At 44.4% G+C, this 20,421-nt stretch overlaps 1 protein-coding gene across 1 annotated transcript in view; it reads left to right on the top strand.

The window, feature by feature from the left end:
* Nucleotides 1-17,989, top strand: part of LOC146830192 (lymphocyte antigen 6E-like) — a 116,908-nt gene extending 98,919 nt beyond the window's left edge. The window contains exon 4 of the mRNA XM_085604026.1: nucleotides 17,737-17,989. The gene's annotated coding sequence lies outside the window, so the exon portion shown is untranslated. The remainder of the gene's footprint in view (nucleotides 1-17,736) is intronic.
* Nucleotides 17,990-20,421: the final 2,432 nt, after the last annotated feature.

Here is a 20,421-nt window from a genome sequence, read left to right on the forward strand (position 1 = left end):
TGGCACGCGTGCTCTCTGACCATTCACCCTTACAACTGAACCTGACCTGGAGTGCTCAACGTCCTGCGATCTCGACTTGGCGCTTGCCTGGGGCAGCACTAGCTGATTCCTCCTATCGGGTCACCCTCCTGGAGTTCATCACCTCCTACTTTGAGGAGAATGAGGGGACTGCCTCGTCGGTAGGGGTGGAGTGGGATGCCTTCAAGTCTGTTCTTAAAGGCTATGCCCTCAAGACCACATATGGAGCTCGTAAAGCCTTGACTACGGTGCTGGCCACACATGAGTCTGCGATCCAAAGTTATGAGCAGCGTATTCCGAACGATCCCCTACTTGCCCCCTTCCTCGCCCAGGCTTGATTGGCGTATAAGAATACAATGGATGACCTGTGTGCCTTGGATTACAAAACGTATCTGGTGCGCAGGCACAGAGAGGGTGACATGGCCGGGAAGCTCCTGGCGTGGCTCCTTCGATCCGACGCTACCCAGCCTCCCATTACTACCATATACACGGGTACTGTGGCCCTGGTGAATACACAGGCAGCTATTAATTCCTCCTTCCATGTGTACTGCACCACGTTGTAGGCAACCCCGGCCCCACATGACCCTGTCCGCGTCCGGGAATTCTTAGAGGGAGTTCAGCTCCCACAGATCACCCCAGCCCACCGAGATGCCCTGGAACAGCCCATTGTGATCGATGAGATCCCGTATGCCATGGGGAGACGTGTTTAATGACTCGCAGCTGTTGACATTTGAGGGTTTGGTGGAAACGTGTGGAGTGCCACAGGGCTCCTTTATACAACATACCCTGTTGACTCGCCTGTCCTTGCAGTCCTGGGATGCTGCCGGGGCGGAACCTAATACTTCGCACTTACTGCACACCCTGCTCGCTCATGGCTCGGGTGTCACGCCATGACAGCCATATATACCTCCATTAGATTGGACGATCCTCCTGCATGTCTTCCACTGAGAGCTTATTGGGACGGTGAACTGTCCATTACCCTGTCAAATAAACAATGGCAACAATGTCTTACCCACCCCAAAATTATCTTGACTACTGCCAGGGTGAAATATACTAAATTTAACTACCTTCACCATACGTATTTCACCCCTCATCGACTGGCACGCATGTACCCTACTGCCAGGGATGTCTGACCTGGATGCCGAAATCAGGAAGCTACTTTTACCCACATGGTCTGGACTTGCACCACCATGCGCGTATTTTGGCTGGAGGTGGCTGCTGAGCTTGCAGTGGCGACAGATGCGCGGGTGGAGGTGGAACCCCTCCACTTCCTGTTGGGAGTTACGAGACGTAACTTGACTCGCAAGGGTGTGAATAAATTCCTGGATCTTGCTCTAGGTTTGACTAAGTGATGGATTGCCATGGCCTGGAAGGCGCAGGTGGGCCCCGGGGTCATGGTGTGGCTGCTGGACCTACGGAGGGCACTAGTTTTGGAATGCATAAATCAGAGCGGCGCACCTCTGCGCAATGGCAGAGTTTTTTAACGGCAATCGAGGCTAGGGCTGCTGCGGACGTTCCTCCCCCCTGATTTCCCCGCTGCATTACTGGAGACGCAAAGTTGCTCACCCCGCATTTACCTTACTGTCTCCTCCCCAGCACGCCTACTTTCTCCTCCACTCCCCCTCGCCCATTTATTCCATTATTCCATTCTCCCTACGTCTACTCCCGAGGTGCACGACACGACTGCACCACACAACAGCACACATCCCAACATGTCCCTATGTTTACATCCATGTCACTTTCTATCACACCAGACCGGCTATTGTATGTTGCACTGGTGTATTGTTCTCTTATTCAGGTCACATGTGGATTTTCTTTTTTCTTTTTTTTTTCCTTATTTCGTTGACTGTGTTCTTTGTACCCGATTGCATATTGTCTCTTTCAGAGGTATGCCATATGTCATGGAACTGGATTTGTGGAGCAATGCCTGAGTCTCCATTTGATAATCTTGTTGTACTTTGCCTATGTTCGGCTGTGCGGCACTGCGGAGTGAAGCAGTGAGACGCCCTGCCCAGTAGTCATGAAGTGTTAATTGATTATGAGTTTCCTTCTCCCCCTACCTAAGCCATTCGATTTTCTTGCTAAATTTGCACTGTCAAAAGTATGCCCTGATTACTATGCTAATGCTCTGGATATTCCCTAGTTAAAATCAAGAAAAATCATTGAAAAAAAAAAAGTATTCACTAACTCCTTTAAGCTGAAGTTTATGATACTCCGATTTGGCAATAGCCAATTTCGTGGAGACACCCCTGCTTGGATAAAGCTGAGCAGTGAAAGGACGTGCCGTCTCTGTTATTACAAGAGAGAAGACATCTGCCATATCATTTGTAGCTGCCCAGCTTTAACCCCTTCAGTGCCACGCCCTTTCCCCGCCCTGTGCCGGCCGTTGCATTAGCGGGCGGGGTTCATGACGAGATAGTCTCGTCATGGGCACAGCGCAACCGCGGCACATGACGAGACCATCTCGTCATGGGCACTGAAGAGGTTAATAGTTGAACGTAGAAGACTGCTGGGGATGGAATTTAATAGCCAAACATGTCGACAAGCACTCAAAGCCTGCTTGCAGGGAGAATGTTTACAATTCACTGGCAGATTTTTGAAGTTCAAAGAAATAGTAGAGAGGAAACTGATTAACAGTAGTTAATGAAGAGATTTGATCGTTTATTAATTGATGAAAAGTATTTTTAATTATGTGGTTTTTAAATAAGGGTACAGGATTGGTTACATATGAAATGTAAGAAAATTGTATAAAGGTGTTTTATTGTAAGTTTTTATTAACTGAACAATACATTTTTTCACTTTCACTAACTCCTTTGTAGCATAGAGGAGCAAAATGTAATTTTTTTCTGCAAGTGTCAGTTCTGGGGCCCACAGCGTTTCTCAAAAGCCAACTGCTGGCGTTGCACAACATCATGCTGCCAAATACCAAAGCTGTCTGGTCTTGATTCCAAATAGTTTCTCTAATACCTCTTTCCTCCATCACCATATACTCCTTGCTCTTCATTTCATTATTTCAGGTTCTTTTTAATCCATTCTTTCATCCTGTGTCTGTATTCCATCTTCTCTTCCTCCCTCTATCCCCATTTTCTACCCTTCTCTCTTCTTCCAGATCAAAGTCTAAGGATGAAAAATCAATCCCACCCTCCAAAAACAAGGGGGCGTGCCCCCCACCTGCACTCACCCACTTAACGCAGTAAATTGGCAAGAATAACTTAAGCCAGGGTGGAATATGTAATTCTGCCAACAGAATCAGAGGAATTTGGTAATTCCGTGTTAGTCAGATAACCTGGAATTACTGATAAATTCTGCTGCTCCGCCAGCGAAATTAATCTGGTTTCATTTCTAAACAGTGTGGAAAAAAACACTGCTGATTAGAGTTTAATCCACGAGGTCTCCTAACATAGAGGAATGGATCCCTGTTCTCGCCCTGTTTAGAAACCACTGCATTGCAGTGCATACTCATCCTCACCCTTACATACTCTGCAGCAATTGCTGCAGACTATGTAAGTGATTTGAGGGGGTATGCACTGCAATAATTTATAATTAGGGCAGGGAGAGGGAGCAGGGTTTTTATTCAAAGAGGGACAGCTCCCTCTTCCTGCACTGTTCAAAAAGTATGCAAGACCACTGACCTTCCTGGTCAGTATCACTGCTCTCCCCCGCGCAGCTCCACGTTGAGGGACTTCCCTTTAACCTGAGCTCCGTGCCAGGTAGATGTTCAAGGCTCTCCTCCACCCACAGGCTCCTGCCTGCACCTCATCCCTGGTAGTCTAGTGAAAGAGCACCCTGCTCTTCTCTGTTTTCAGGTTTTTGTGCCCGTTTGTTTCTCTTTTTGATCTTTCTGTCTGCCCTTTTCTCTTTTGCTCCTCTGTTTTGCCCTTTCTCGTATACTCCTTCTGTTTTAGCTTATTCTCTCTCTTTACCTCTGGTTGTCCCATTTCTGGTGCTCCCCACTGCTACTGCACCTGTGCCCCCCCCCCGCTTGAGCATGTCGCTCCCACTCCTGCCTCCCAGCTTACCACATTACCCCAAACCCTACTTAATGGCAGCTGCTGTGTGGCCACGACCATGACCAGTTCCCTTGACCCTGCCATTACGATATCAACACACTCCACACTCTCAACCCCAGAGGCAGCAACAACTGGCAGCTCTCGACACCGAGCAGCGCCCAAGGCCCGATCTCCTGCCGACACTGCCCCAGCACCTTAACCAAACTCAGGACCCCAGCAGCGGCCCCCAGCACACCGGATGCCAGCGAACACAAGCCACTGAACTGCATCCTCCTCAACATGTGCTCGCTGCACAGACACACCATAGAAATCTGGGACCTCCTCAACACTCACGCGCCCGACGTCACCTTCCTCACAGAGACCTGGACCAATGCCAACTCCGCACCCGACATCACAGCCGTCATCCCAGATTGATACAAGATCCTAAAGAAAGGCCGCCCACCCGCCTGGAGGAGGCATTGCTGTCATCCGCAAAAGCTCCCTCTGCATGAGAATCACTGACCCAGATTACGCTCACCCCCCATGGAACATCTCCACTTTCAGATCCAGACCAACCCCAAAACAACGCTCCGTGGATCCCTCTTCTGCAGACCACCTGGACCCTGCACTCCTTTCACAAACACCAGTGTTGACCTCATCGCACCCCACGCCCTCGCCTCCACTGACTACATACTACTCGGAGACCTAAACTTCCACCTGGACAACCACAACGACCCCCAACACCACCGCCCTCCTAGAGAACCTCACCAACATGGGATTGAAGCAACTTGTCTATACCCCCACCCACACAGCAAGACACACACTCGATCACTTCTTCTCAGAAGGGAACCGCATTTTCTTCAGCCACACCACGGAACTGCTCTGGACGGACCACTACTGCATCCATTTCTCATTTAGATAATCCACCGCACTCAAGCACGCGCATCGCCTCCCTCGCAGAAGTCAACGAAGAACACCTCACCTCTGCCCTCACCTGCACTCCACTCCAAATGACGCCAGATGCCAACACTGCAGCATGCAACCTCCACCAATGGATCACCAACTGCGCCAACACACCCGCCCCCCTCCAGAAGGCTACAGGACAACCCAACAAGAAAGCAAGCTGGTTCACCACAGCACTCCAAGAATCCAAGCGCTCCTACCAACAACTTGAAAAGACATGGAGAAACAGCAAAACCCCTGAAGCACACACTGCCTACAAAACAGCCACCACAGCACACCACCAACTCATCAAATCCACAAAAAATAACTTCCTCCAAGACAGAATCCTCTCCAACACCCACAACTCCAAGCAACTCTACTCCATCATGCAGGAATTTGCCAAACCAGACAGCGAAGCAATAGATGTCCCACCCTCCCAAGACCTCAGCAACAGTCCCAGCTCCTTCTTTCACCTCCAGATCAAATCCAGGGCACCCTAGGACCCCTGCCCGCCACACATCTTACACAGGGCCACCACAGCCATCACACCTGAGCCATGGCAAATGATCAACTGCTCTCTCAAGACCCCACATTTCCCAATGACTGGAATCACTCCGAAGTCAACCCCCTTCTGACGATACCCTCCACAGACCCAATGGCCACCAAGAACTTCAGGCCCATCTCGCTGCTTCCATTCACAGCCAAGGTCATCGAAAAGGCCACCAACACCCAGCTAGCAAATCTCATTGAAGCCAACAACATCCTAGACATCTCCCAATCTGGATTCCACAGGAACCACAGCACCAACACCTCCCTCCTTGCCACCACTGACAACATCCGTGCCCTCCTCGACAAGGGCCATCCTCCTGGACCTATTTGCAGCCTTCTCTCACCGCACACTAGCCACCAGACTCTACGATGCCGGCATCCCAGGAAAGGCTCTAAACTGGATATGCTTATTCCTCACAGGCAGAACACAGAGAGTTAGACTGCCACCCTACCTCCGAAAACTGACAGAGATCAGATGCAGAGTACCCCAGGGATCCTCCCTCAGCCCCACACTCTTCAACATCTATATGGCCTCCCTCACAACCATCGTCAAAAACTACGGGCTCGAAATTGTCTCCTAAGCCGAAGACACCGAGCTCACCCTTTCCCTCACCTAGGAACCAAACATCACTTGGCACAACTTTCAAGAAGGGATGAAAGCTGTCGCCACGCGGATGAAGGACATCTGCCTGGAACTCAACTCCGAGAAAACAGAAGTCCTCATCCTCGGTGCCACCCCCTCAGCTTGGAACACCACCTGGTGGCCCCTCCCTTGGAAACCCACTCACCCTGACAGACCATGCACGTAACCTCAACATCATATTGGACTCATTGCTCGCTATGACCCGCCAGATCAACTATGTCTCCTCGGCCTGCTTCAACACCCTCCACATACTCCATTAACTATTCAGATGGATCCCCCCCAAATACAGAAAAACGTTCACACATGCCCTCAGCACCTGCAAACTGGACAACGGCAAGGCCCTCTATGCCAGAATCAACAAAAAACTCCTCCGCAAGCTCCAGACCGTACGGAATTCCGCAGCCAGACTAATCCTTGATATCCCCCAGCACAACCACATCACCCAACACCTCCACGATCTCCACCGGCTCCCCGTCGAAAAAATAACCTTCAAGCTGCTCATGCACGCATACAAGGCCCTCCACAACCTCAACAAACATCTCTCCTTCCACGTCCCCAAGAGAAACCTCAGTTCAGCTAACCTCTCCCTTGCCATCATCCCACGCATCTACATGAACAGAGCGGGTGGAAAGTCCTTCTCCTACCACGCAGCCAAGACATGGAACAACCTCCCCCTCCACCTCAGGCAAAGCCCTACTCTGCTCCAGTTCAGGAAAGACCTCAAGAGCTGGCTATTCAGGTGACCCCAACGAAGTTGCACTTACCCCCCTCTTAGTGCCTTGAGACACTAATGGGTGAGTAGTGCACCCCTGATTGATTGATTTTTCAACTTTCTTTTTTTACAGAGTTTTATATAGCACAAACTTGACCCGAATCGGGTATCGGAGTGCTTTACATAGCACCAGTTGCATTACATGAAGACACATTCATTTTTGTTAGGCACAGGGAGATTAAGTGATTTGCCCAGAATCACAGGATGTTCAGTGTTATTGCCGAGTCTCAAACCCAGTTCTCCAGATTCGAGGTCAACCGCCCTAGCCGTTAAGCCAACTCCTCTCCCCAACTCCTCTCCCCAATGATTGAAGGGCGCTGGTGGGTGCAGTTTCTAAATGAAGAGGGACGGCTCCCTTTTCCTGCCCTGAACAGTCCCTGTAGATTTACAAACCACATAGATACCATTCAGCGCCCTTACATACATGCCGTTTTCTTAGGCAAGATGCATCCTTGTATCCATTTTTGGACGCAAAGATTGTTTTTGAGGTAAGAAAATAGAGCATGATTCCCAATTCACCCCATCACGAATTCCCCTGATTCTGGTGGAATTTTTATGCAATTCCGCATGAATCCACCGAATCAAACTCCACGTTTCCGCCCACCCCTAAAATAAATATGAAGACTCACTGTAATGGTGCATGTAACTTTTGTTTGTTTCAACTGTCAACTAGCTTGTCTTTCAATTCTCTCTCTACCTGATCTCCAGCACTTCACTTCCTTTTAAAGATTAGAAATACCATATACATACACACATCTCCAATTAGCAATGGCAGCGCTTGGTAAACCCTTTAGATTCCCTCCAGAGGAATTTTACATCACCAATTATCTCTATGTAGGCTTCCCTTGGTCCTCCTAACACTTTTAAAGACACTCCATTTCGTTCACCCTTGTGCACTCTGGATTCCCACTATCAAGCATTACACCTTTCTCTGTCTCTCAGTGGTGCTGGAATAATGTTGAGAGTCGGGATGCTGCCATCAATGTTAGTCATATGATTTGACAGAAGTGTCACACAAAGAACAAGTGCAGCAAATGAGTCGTAAGGGAGGTGTTATGTAGCCCTTGGTGCTTTTTGGAGCACACTGTCACATCATATCACTAAAGCATTATATGGTACCGCACTTTCATTCACAGAGAGCATGTTTTACATCAATATGGTTACTAAATTTGCAATGATATGTAGTTTACTCTGTGCTTAATTTGTAAAAAAATAAATAAGTGCCAGGGCTCTTGTCAGGAGGCCACTGCAGTTTGCACCACACATTGCCCCTGCCGTGCTGCCAATATTAGTAACAACACAACTACTAACCATCACACTACTAACCATCACACTACTAACCATCACACTTCTACAGGTGAGACAATTCCAACTATTCCAGGCCCCCAACGCTATAGGAGTGGCTTGGGCAGCAGATAATAGTCATTTTAATTTATTGTGAATTTATAATTAACTGTTGTTGTGGTCATCTCTAAATTAGCCAGACAGTGCCACCTTGTGGCAGACTGCCATGAGCACCAATGTTGACAATTAAGTGCCAGTGCTGAACACTGGAAGCCACCATTGTAAATTAAGCACTGGTTTACTGATAAAATTATGTTGTCAACAAATGATAATTGGAAGAAATTGTGTTACTGGTTGAGGGGTGTGAAACCCTACTCAAGCAGCAAGCACAATCCTTGATAGGGTAAAGTCACATGCCCAAATTAACCTGTGCTGAATCCTCTGGTAGCCTGACACAAAAGCAGTCATGCTTAACTTAGAGGCAATGTGTAAAGAATTTATGCAGCACTTCAAACAGTAATAAAGTGAAACACAACACGAGAAAAGTTTTACACCGATTTTGAAAAATAGAGTGAAATGTAATAAATAATCCAGGGCCAGATGCATCCATTATTTTTCTGGCCGCAAACAGCCCTATTCAGGGAATCGGGCTGCTTGCGACCAGAAAAAAGCATTTTGGCATGTATCATTCCCAAATTGTGACTCAGTAACATGTTACCGAATGCAAGTTTGGAATTGCGAATACATACTGATTTGGTATCAGGAAGGGGCATGTTTAGGGTGGTATGTAAGAAAGTTTATCGACTGAAATGGGGTCACTAAACATTCACACTTTACCACCTACTTCAAGTAGGAGGTAACCAATTTGCAAATGAGAAGGGACCCCTTCTCCTTTGCGAATATTTGTAAAAACATGGACCACTTCGAACTCTTTTTTTCAATTTTCTTTTTTAAATGCACTAAATTTTCCTTAAAGGAAAAGGGGCTGTATTTAAAAACAAGCATTTGCAATGCAATAGGTCTCACACTTGCGAGAGTTAGAGCTATTGATGTCTTGTAGCCATGTGTTTTGGTTTGGAGTGGAGTGTATGTATGTGGTGTGGAGTGGAATTATTTGGGTTGGATTGGAATTGTTAGTTATGAAAATGTGCTGGGTGGAATGATGTGGTGTGGAGTGGATTTGTTTTCTTGGTTGGCTATTAAAATGGTTCTGAATGGATCACAACAATCCTCCAGGGCAAGGCTGACAGTATTCATTTAATGCCAGTTAGAAAAGGCAGTTAGGGATGAAGGAATGTGGTAAACAAAAACAATTACATCATGAGTAGCAATAGCCGTAGGCACATGACCAATTAATTTGAAGAGGATGGGGGCGATTATTAATTCAATTGTGTTGAATCGTTTTTTTCTTAATTCATTGCTCTAGGAGCCGTAGAACAGCCACATGGTGTGCTCGGTGTTCCAACATAAAAGTAGAATCTCACTTTATTAATAAGAATTGAGCAAAATACAAGGGTCCAAGGGGCATATCAGCAACAACCGGCAATAATTATCGCTAAGCGCACTTAGCGCTAGGATAGTTATCGCCGGCTAGCGTGGATTTTTATCGCTGAGATAGCGTGCTATAAGCAATGCTTATCTCAAAAGCGATAAAAATCCTAGCACTAACTGCCAAACGTGAGATTATCGCTGGAAACCCAGCGACAATCCCACGAAGTTTGGTGATAGCTTGCTGATAGGGCAAGGCAAACTTAGCCATGATATCCACAGTCCATAGGATATCATGGCTAAGTCAGTTTCAAAGCAGGCATAAGGAAAGTAGCGATAACAGAGCTTATCGCTACTTTTCTTGTCGCTATGCTGCTTTGCGTGAGGCTTGATAATAGGAGAAAAGTCTCTTAGCGACATTTCTCACGTTATCCTGTGGAGGAATGCCCACTTTGGATCTCATTGGAGATGCAAAGATGGGCGGTAGGAATTCAGGTGCTAAGGCAAGGTTTTACGCGATAGCGTGACCTTGCTAATATAGGGGCATATTATCAAGCATGGCGTTAAAATTATCGCCACTTTAGCGGTAGAAAACTGCAGCTAAAGCGGCGATAATGGGCTTGATAATATACCGCAGAGAATTCCCATAGAAGCCCATGTTGACACGAGAACATGGGCTTCTATGGGAATTCTCTGCTGCATATATCAAGCCCATTATCGCCGCTTTAGCAGCAGTTTTCTGCCGCTAAAGCGGCGATAATTGTATCGCCGTCCTTGATAATATGCCCCAATGCGATAAAATTATCGCCGCTTTTTGGCCGAAAACGCCCGCAAAAGCGGCGATCATTTTATATCGCCGGCTTGTAGATATGCCCCCAAGTCTGTTTATTTTAAGAATTTCTGCTGACAATTAAATGACCTCTCTCTTCTCTGTGTGCAGCCCTTGTTCCAGCTCTTCACATTATGTTGATATCACTAAATTCAAACAAAACGAAAGTAGCGCTTCAGTAGCAAACTCTGTAAAGTGGCGCTAATGTGTTTGGGTGTGAATCAAACCAATCTGGCCACTTTGCAATCACGTCTTACTTTATTTTGTTAATTATTTTTTTTTGGGTATTGTGAACTTTTTTCCCCTCCGTCCAGGCTGCACTTCCAAACAGAAAAATGACAGAAAAAGATGACATTTCCAGTAAAAGTGTTTCTTTAAAGGTAAATGTCAAAAGGCAAAAAAAACCAGACGTTTTACTTTGTTGAATTGACAGCATTGGCTGATATGGGGGCTCCACTGAACTTGGTCAAGTTTATGAGGGAACTTTACGCAAATGCCACTGCAAGAGTGCGTTATGGGGTGGGGGGGGAGTTGACGGAAGATTTCCCAGTAGAAAAAGGGGTTAGGCAAGGGTGTGTCCTGGCCCCTTTCCTCTTTACCCTGTATACTAATGGGCTGGAAAGAGAGATGTTGAAGGGCTCTCAGGATCTCCCAATGGTGAACAACCGTCCAATACCTGCACTCCTTTATGCAGACGACACCGTTATTTTAGCCCGTACCCCCCGTGAACTTCAAAAGAATCTGAATAGATATTCCACATTTATGGCAAGCCTCGACCTGAAGATAAATATCAGTAAAACCTTTGTCATGAGGGCAAGTTCTTGCCACAAAAGAACAAGTAAAATGAGGGGTATTTATCTGAACCAAGAAAAAATAGCTACCACACAAAAATATTCCTATCAAGGCATAACAATAGATCACAAACTATCCTGGAAATCGGCTGTAGAAACAAGAAAACTTCTTTTTTTAAGAACAACTACACCCCTTGCCAATTTCACCAGGAAGTTGGGAAATAGAGCTCCCCCTGAAATTATTGTGATCTATAAAGCTAAATGTCTATCTGTGGCTTTGTACGGGGCGGGTCTTTGGGGCTTTGTGGGTATAGATACCATTCAGAAAGTTGAAAATTCGTTTCTGAGGTTTCTTCTTGCAGTTCCTGGGAGTGCAGGTACCTTCGCTTGTCATACAGAGCTGGGTCTAGTTCATGTGACGGACCTAGCCAAAGTCGAACCACTTTTATTATGGCGTAGGATTTGGTCTTCAGACAAAGCAACCCTCTCTCAGTCTATTTTGTCTGATTGTCTAACCATGGATAATGTTCGTAGGTCCAGGTGACTGTGGTACATTGCGAGCTTCTTTCACGACCTGGGTTGGGATAAATATTATCATAATCCCTCCTCAATACGTGAGGTTTCAAGGAAGGTTCTAAAAAATAAAGGTCTCGCCCATTTGGAGGAGCTGAGACTGATGAGCGAAATTGCCAAACCTTCTGTTACCCACAGTTTAATGGTACAACTGGTGCCTACAATACAGCCGTACCTTACTTTAAATATCACGAGTTACGAGCGTTACCTATTGGTAAGATTTAGGATGAATTTCTTTCATCGAATGGTTACATTTCCAGTGCGTAATAACTGGGCTAAGGTACTTTCTTCCTGTCCCTGTGATGACATCTCTCTACAATCGACTCTGCATACCATTCTTTTTTGTAAATTTTATACAGAACCAAGAAAAAAATGGCTTATTCCGTTTCTAAGGCGTATTGGTTATAGACAATGCCGGCCAGCCTTACTTTTCTTACAGATGCTGGAGGGTGAACAGTTGGTATTTATAATAGTTAGTTTTCTGAAATGTATTGTCTGTTATCGTAGGAATTTAGACTAACATGACACGGAGATCCGCCAATGTCATTTTAACTTTAATGGATGTATTTTGTTGGTTGTGAATCGTTTTAACCAAGAATCAAATAATTGCCGTGTATATGCCCTTTCAGATTCCTCATAAAAGGTGAGGTGGGGTATACATTTTTTTTTATTAACTTGTAAATATTATGTTTTTAAGATTGGTATTTCTCATTGTATGTTTGTTATGAATGATTATTTTATTGTACGCTTTTATGATTTGCATCCAAAATTTAAATAAAGCAAGAAATTGAATTGAATTGAGTTGAATTGACAGCATGTCTGATTTATTGGATATACTGCCAGACCTTGCGGTGGACAGGAACGGGAAATAATAACATATTTTTATAGATGCCTTGTACCATGGCAGTACCGTAGTCAGTATTTATTTGAGGTGCAATTTTCTGTCAACGAAACTTGATGCAGTAAAGCTGCTCTTATGTTTCGTTGTAAACGGAGATTGCTAATCTTTCAGGTCTAGATAATATCGACACAGGAAAGATGAAACTCGGAGACAGTCCTCCAGCATTTGAACTTTTGTCCTGCAGATAGCACACATAAGCCGGAAATAGACACATTAGGCAATATATGTACATTACCAGCAATATTGCGGAGGATGAGGGGTGATCTGTTCATCATAAAAAAGTGCCTTGTCATTAAAGTCCAGCTTTTAGGAATGCTTTCCTTCTGAAGCTTTTTTTGCGGCAGCCATTGGCCAGGCCTGGCCTGCTTGCAGCAGTGTTTCCGGTGACATTTCCTGGATTACTTCAGTTCTAGTTTCCATTGCTCCTGCTCGCCTTATTCGTAAGCTACTTTGTGCAAAAAACGATTTCGAGCAGCAATGAGCCGTCGTCAGTTCAATCACGTCAAATCAGGTTTTTAATTAATTGTAGAGCAGCCACATGGTGTGCTGGGTGTTCCAACATAAAAATAGAATCTCACGTTATTAATAAGAGTTGAGCAAAATACAAGAGTCATTAAAGAGGGGAACAAATGAAGGAACAGGGAGGGGAGAGAGAGTAACAGCCATTTCTAGAAGTCACAGATTTCAGCAACTGTGAAGGAGCGACACAGAGACAGAAAGAGAGAGACAAAGAGGACGATAGAGAGGGGGGCAGCTGTCAGTGGCAGAGCAGGAATGCTTCAACGGCAAACTCTATGAATTAAAACGTAATCACAGAGACAAGGACAGTACATATAGGCAGCAACAAGTGCGGTGAAAAGTAACAAAAGAAAAAGAGTGCTTCCACACAACAGCTGAAGAAGGAAAGCGTAATAAACTGTACTTTACCGGTGTGCCTCAGCCTTGGGCGGAAGTGACATATCAGCAAAGCGAACGAGTTAGGAGGCAGCGAAGAAGAGCGACAGCGGAGGTAACACATGGTAAGTAGTAGGCGGGAAAAGCATCGTTTTATTGATTACAGCAGGTGTTGCAGACAGCACATGCACCCTGTAGGCTCCGCATAAAAAAATATTGCTTTGCCTAAAAGCAATCACAGAGACGGTTGTCTGCTGACCCCAGCCGGCCAACATACCTGTGATTTTAGCGACTTCTAATGGGTTCTTAAATTGCCACCTGCCTCATTATAATTCATGAGGAAGGTTGATTTGCGACCCACTAGGAATCGTTAAATGAAACTCTATGAGTTCCATACATTAGGATTAGCGAATCCCTAATTGGGATTCACAGTGAATCGTAACGAGATGATTGCTATTTTGATATTATTACATCTGGACCCTAGCTTCCGTTAAAAAATTGACCCAAGTAGCACTTCAATGACCGGCCCTGTCGTCAGAAAGGCCTTTACATATACCAACCCCAATTGCAAGAGTTGCATCGATTACATGTTGATTGGTCTTAGAATATGGCACCAAGTGGGGGATATGACAATCAAGAAGACGAGTGAGAGTGCCCACAACCCTCTATGCCTTTATATGTCATCATTTTAGGTAAAATATGGAACACTCTGAATCCCTGCAGCAGAGGTTAAGTATGGATGTTCAGATAGCCAATAACACGCGTATACTTAAATGACATCAGCTAGCCGTATCACCTGCTACATTGTCTTCCATTTGCTTAGACCTACTAAGCACACATCCAACCTAGACATGGTATTGACTGAGGATCATAAAATAAACAAAGCCACATGCATCCACTCACACGTCTTTGGCCATATAGTCCTGCACTTTCAAGCTCCTACCGTACAAACTAAGAGTGAATCTCATAATAATAACTTCTGGTTTAACATGGAGTGTAGGCAGGCCAAAAGGCAGTTAGCACTGGTGATTGGATCAAAACGCCTAGGACCGATAAATATTTCAAGGAAGGCAAACAAACAAATACCCTTATAAGGCTTTTAAGGATTGGGATGAGAAGACCTGGCCTGATCTGCTTAAATCATGCGCTGATAAAGATCCTCGTAAATTCTGGTCCTTGGTGTCGTGGGGGGTTGGAGGAGGTACATCAAAACCTGATAACTATATCTTGCCACTTGACTGGTTTAATCATTTAGAAGGCTTTATACACAGATGAATCTCAAACCCCCAATCGTGACGCGCAGTGGCCTGAAGCTTTGAACCAGGATGAACTGGTATTTGACTTCATCGTTATAAAAAGCTCGCTTGATGCCATCCCATGTGGGAAAACACCTAGACCCAATGGTATACCAGGAGACATTTTATCCCTGACAAAGAAAACTGGCACAAATATATCCCAGCACTGACCAATGCAATTGCAAGGGGAGCCCCCATTCTGAGCTCTTGGAAAGGAGTTAAAGTTGTGCTAATCTATAGTAGGAGAGATAGAAATGTGCCCATAAATTTTAGGCCAATAAGTTTAATTGACACTATTCAAAAATCTATGAGTGGATTGAAGACAACAAAATACTTTCCACACTGCAAGCTGGATTTAGGAGGAAAACTAGGAAGAAAGATCAGGTCTCTGATTTATGATCTTGTAATGGAAGACGGTGATAATTGGCAAGGGCCACTCATACTTGGCCTTTGTCGATTTGAAATCAGCCTTTGTTCTAGTCAGAAGTTGTGGCGAGTGCTACGGGACATGGGGATGCCCTTAAACATGCTCTCTATTGTAATTCAGCTCCATGAGGACAGCTGTACCAGAGTAAGATGGGGTGACCTGGGTCAGCTTACAAACCCCGCTCGCATTAGCAAGGGCATTCATCAGGGCTCTGTTCTGCCTCCCACCTTGTTCTCTCTGTACTTGAACGTTCTAGTACATTTTCTGTCATTGCATGCTACTGATGCTCCAGCTTTGGCTAGAGTTAAATACCAACTCTATTTTTCACTGATGACACCCTACTACTGCCCCAAACTCAATTGGAATACAGCACTTACTGAATCGTTTTTAGTATGTTGTCTTTGCGTGGCCTACTAGTAAATACCCCTAAAATTAAGTATAGGACCAACCAACATAAATCGAACAAAGAGAGGGTGAAACATGGAGAAGCAGAGTTAGAAGAAGCAGCCTTCTTTAATTTTACAGGTTATCATATAAAATGTCATGGAAAATGCATATTAAAAAAGTCTCCCTAAAACTTAAACAAATTGTGGGCACTATATTAAAAAAAACCTCACATTGCATAGTAAGCCAATTGCTCCAGCCCTACAGCTTTATGATTCGGAGGCCATGGGTGCTGCCATTTATGGGGCAGAGCTCTGTGACTTCCACAATTTAGCAGACATGTCTAGATCAAAAAATATGTTTCTGAAAAATGTAGTCTCTCTTGCCTCCAGTACACGGATATATCCACCCAAACTTGACATGGGGAGGAAACTGATTCTAGATGAAGCAAAAATCAGACCCTTATTGCTCTTGAGAGGTTGAGAGCCACACTGGAACTAGCTCCTTATGCTGAAGTACTGCAAGAGATAGCTAAGCAGGACAGATTTTATCAAATTGATGGGCTTAATAATATCATGCCGAATTTAAGACCATTAGTATCTTTAAACATTATTTGGACTATATTACTGATCCAATAGATAGAAAACTATACATCCAATTTAGGATTGAATCATTGCCTCTCAATGTGTTTATGCTCAAATGGTCAACCACACCCATGTCATCCTTGACATGCCCAGTTTGTAACATTCATAATGGAGCTGTTGCTCAATGTTAGACCTGTCATCCTTAATGTGGTCTCCCCCAAAACGTTTTGCCAACTTACCTCTACTTTTTATTGTATCTTTTTGTTGACCTTAGGACTCTGAGCACCTTACCAGTGCCTAACACTTCTAAAGTGCATAGGCTTCTCCCCTTAACATGATGAAATTGGTGTATACGCAATTGACATATTCAGTTTTCTTTTAAGTCTCTTGTAAAGTGGTATATCATTTACCCAGGGCCATTTTAAGAAGTTTCCTCTACACTTAATGTTAAGTATCTCTGATGTCTGTCAGTGTGAAAGGGAAGAACATGGACACAAAGTGGGAATATCACATGTCTTTTTGTGAAATGGAGATTTGGAAAGATCTTTAACCAATGTGTGATTGAATCTTCCTTATCTGTAGTGAAAGAATAGGATCACAATGAGATAGGAACTCCTTGCAGAAATCTGCAAGACACCAAAAACCAAATGTTTCAAATTCAGGCACTTCAGATTCATCAGTTTCATCTGTATTTATGTATGTATGTGGCGATTTTATATCACAGACCAAGCCAGAAGGTCAGTGGAGTACTGCACATGGTCAGAGACAAGAAGAACATGAATGACTGAGAGGAGATGGAACTGGGTTGTGTACGGTTTATGCACTGTGATGTAGTGTTCTTTAAAGAGGCCCATCTTCAGCTCTTTCATAAATCAGAGCAGGGTTTGGGTGGGCCTGATCAACACAGGGATGTTGTTCCAGATCCTGGGTGCGTAGATGGAAAAGGCCTACTGTCTTGTTGTTTACTGTTTTACACTTGTTTGTCTGCAGTCTGATGGTGTCCTGGCTGAAAGTATACCACAAACCACAAGAAATTATGAGCTTGTCTGCAAGATAAGCAGGGGTTCTTTTCATAATTCCTTTGTAAATTCTGCTGCTGCTTTTGAACATGGTATTGGAGGGCTAGGGGAGCCAATGGAGTTCCATTAGGATGGAGGTAATGTGAACATGTTCAACATAATCCTTAAATCATTAAGGGGTGCCTGTGCCAGTCTAGGAGACCATGGGCAGAGCATGGTGTGTAAGAGTTTATCCTTGAGCAGAGGTAGCTCTGGCCTTTATACAACATTGAACATTTAGAGTTTCTTAAAAATCAGCATTGACTTTCATTTTAGTCATTCAAAATATGACAATGCTATTCATTTTTTTCCTAGGTGGAATGGCGCAGGTCAAAGGAGGTCGAACTACCTGTGTCACTCGCATTATTAAAGAAGAGAAATTGAGCAGGAAAGAATGAGATATCAGAATGAAGACCCCCTTACTGCTCTTTAAATGTCAAAATAAAATGCTAGCTACCTCATACACTTGATCAATATTAAAACAGTCTCTATCTCCCCTTGTTCTTATGCAATAAACATAAACGTCCTATAATTCTGTAATTAATGAATAAATATAAAGACTTCTCAAGCTGCGTGGTGTTTATTGAACTTCAAGGTCGGTGGAACTACACCTAGCGTTCCAGCCCTGCTCCTTCTATTACAGTGCTGGATTAATCAGTGCAGTTTTGAAATCAGCAAAATCTCTCTGTGTGATCTTGGCCATGGTATTTACCATTCAAGGTGTGATTAGTTAGTCATAGAAATAGTAATGACCATTTATATAGCTCACACCAAAGAATTAATTGTGACCAGGGAGAAGTGTTCATACAGCCGCATTTTAAATACTCGTTTTATCAGCCCGGGAAGGTTGAAAGGCTGAGTCAATCCTGCTAGGACTAGGGATCTTATCCACAGTTCTCCCCATGTGACAATTAGGAACTGAGGAACAAAATCCCTGTGATTTGCCTCCTTGGTCTCATGAAGACTCTCCTGAAACAAGCATTGGCAAAACCAGTAGGTCTGACCTTGGCAAGCTGGTGCAATGTCATTTTTTTTGTTTTTATATTTTGTATTACATGCATGTGGCACACTTTAAAAAGAAAACTAACCACTTCCTAAATGTGGTGGCCAATGCTTGAAAAAATAAAGTTAGTGTTTTGAAAATATATTAACTATCACATACAAGTTTAGTGGAACAATATGGATCTTCCTAGCAGGTACTAAGCACAAGTATGGAAACCCTTTTCATTTTTAATGAACATCATGGGTAAATATGTTTTCAATGGGCACCAACAATGGATCTGAGTTGTTATAACCTGAAAACATAATGTTGCCAAAAATATTATAAAAAAGGATAAAGAATGGAAGGAAAAAAGGATCACCAAAGCAAAGCATTGGCCCACCAGCCCTAACACCTGTGGTGAGTGCAATGTCAGTCAATGTGATAATGTAATTGTGGCAAGAGTGATGTGATGAGGGCTATGGTGCGATTGCAACCTCAGTCAATGTGATGGGTAAATGTAGCAAGTGTGAGGCAACGAGGGCTATGTGGCAAGTGCAACATCAGTCAATGTGATTTAGTGAATGCAGCAGGTGTGATGTGATGAGCGCTGTGTGGCAAGTGCAACGTCAGTCAATGTGTAGTGTAAATGTGGCAAGTGTGATGTGATGAGGGCTATGGGGTAAGTGCAACTTCAGTCAATGTGATATTGTAAATGAGGCAAGTGTGAGGTGATGAGGCCTATGTGGCGAGTAAAACATCAGTCAATGTGATAGTGCAAATGTGCCAAATGTGCTGTGATGAAGGCTATGTGGCGATTGCAACCTCAGTCAATGTGATAGGGTAAATGTAGCAAGTCTGAGGTGATGAGGGCTATGTGGCGAGTGCATGGCCAGTCAATGTGATAGTGCAAATGGGGCAAGGGTGAGGCAATGAGGGCTATGTGGCAAGTGCAAGGGCAGTTGATGTGCTGGTGTCATATAGATGTGATGGTCAGAGTGTAAGAGTGTAAAGGTGAGTGGATGCACAGCAGTGAGTGTGGTTGTGTGATGTTATAGCGTAAAGTGTGGATGATGGATGATATGCTGTGCAAGTGGCTGTAAACACAGTTCCCCACAGGACAATGTGCACAGTTGTCACCCCTGGACAGCTCTAACACTGTTCTTTCTGAATAATGTGGTTTGAACTTTTGAGAATTAAGAACATCACTCCTTGTGAAATAGTAGGCACATTGAAACCACAGTGTAATGTAATGTATTATGTTATGGAAACTTTTAGAGCACACGATTACCCGGAGGTGTCCTGGCGCTACTTACTTCTCCCTAACGCAGAGCTAGAAAAAAGACGGTTTATTTATCAAAAAGCCAGGTCTTCAGCCCTTTCCTGAAAGCTAGAAGATTGGTGGCATTTCTCAGATGTAATGGCAAGCCATTCCAGACTTTTGCTGCGCATGAAGAGAAGCTTCTGCCACCCCACTGAGCTTTTTTTGTGGGTGGGACTACGACCAGTTTTGCTTCCAGTGATCTGAGAGTTCTTGTCGGTCTATACCATTAAAACTGGCGTCTTAAATGATCTGGTCCCAAGCCTTGAAGTCCTTTGAAGACCATACAAAGTGATTTAAAATTCACCCGGTTCCTCACCGGGAGCCAGTGCAAGTTTTTTATCTCTTTGGAAATTGGGGAGAACTTGGATGTGCCCGTAGCAATTTGGCCGCAATATTTTGTAGCAGCTGAAGTTTATACAGGAGTTTTGTTGTATGTTTAGATAGAGGCTGTGCTGCACTTTAAAGGCAACAACTTCCCTTTCAAAGTTTGCAGAAACTACATATATCACTATGTTTCTGCTTTTCAGGGAGTAATTTACACCCAGGTTACAACTTTAAATTTCAGGTCAATATATATATAAAACACTCAACAAATTATATCTTGTGTGGAAAATTCCAGTTATGCTAACGTAGGACCTGATTCGCAAAGGACACGCACGCTCATGGTTGAGGCCCCGCAGTTGTGAGGGAGTCTCCA

The sequence above is a fragment of the Triturus cristatus genome, chromosome 5_1 (genome assembly GCF_964204655.1).
Source record: "Triturus cristatus chromosome 5_1, aTriCri1.1, whole genome shotgun sequence".
Lineage (NCBI taxonomy): Eukaryota > Metazoa > Chordata > Amphibia > Caudata > Salamandridae > Triturus > Triturus cristatus.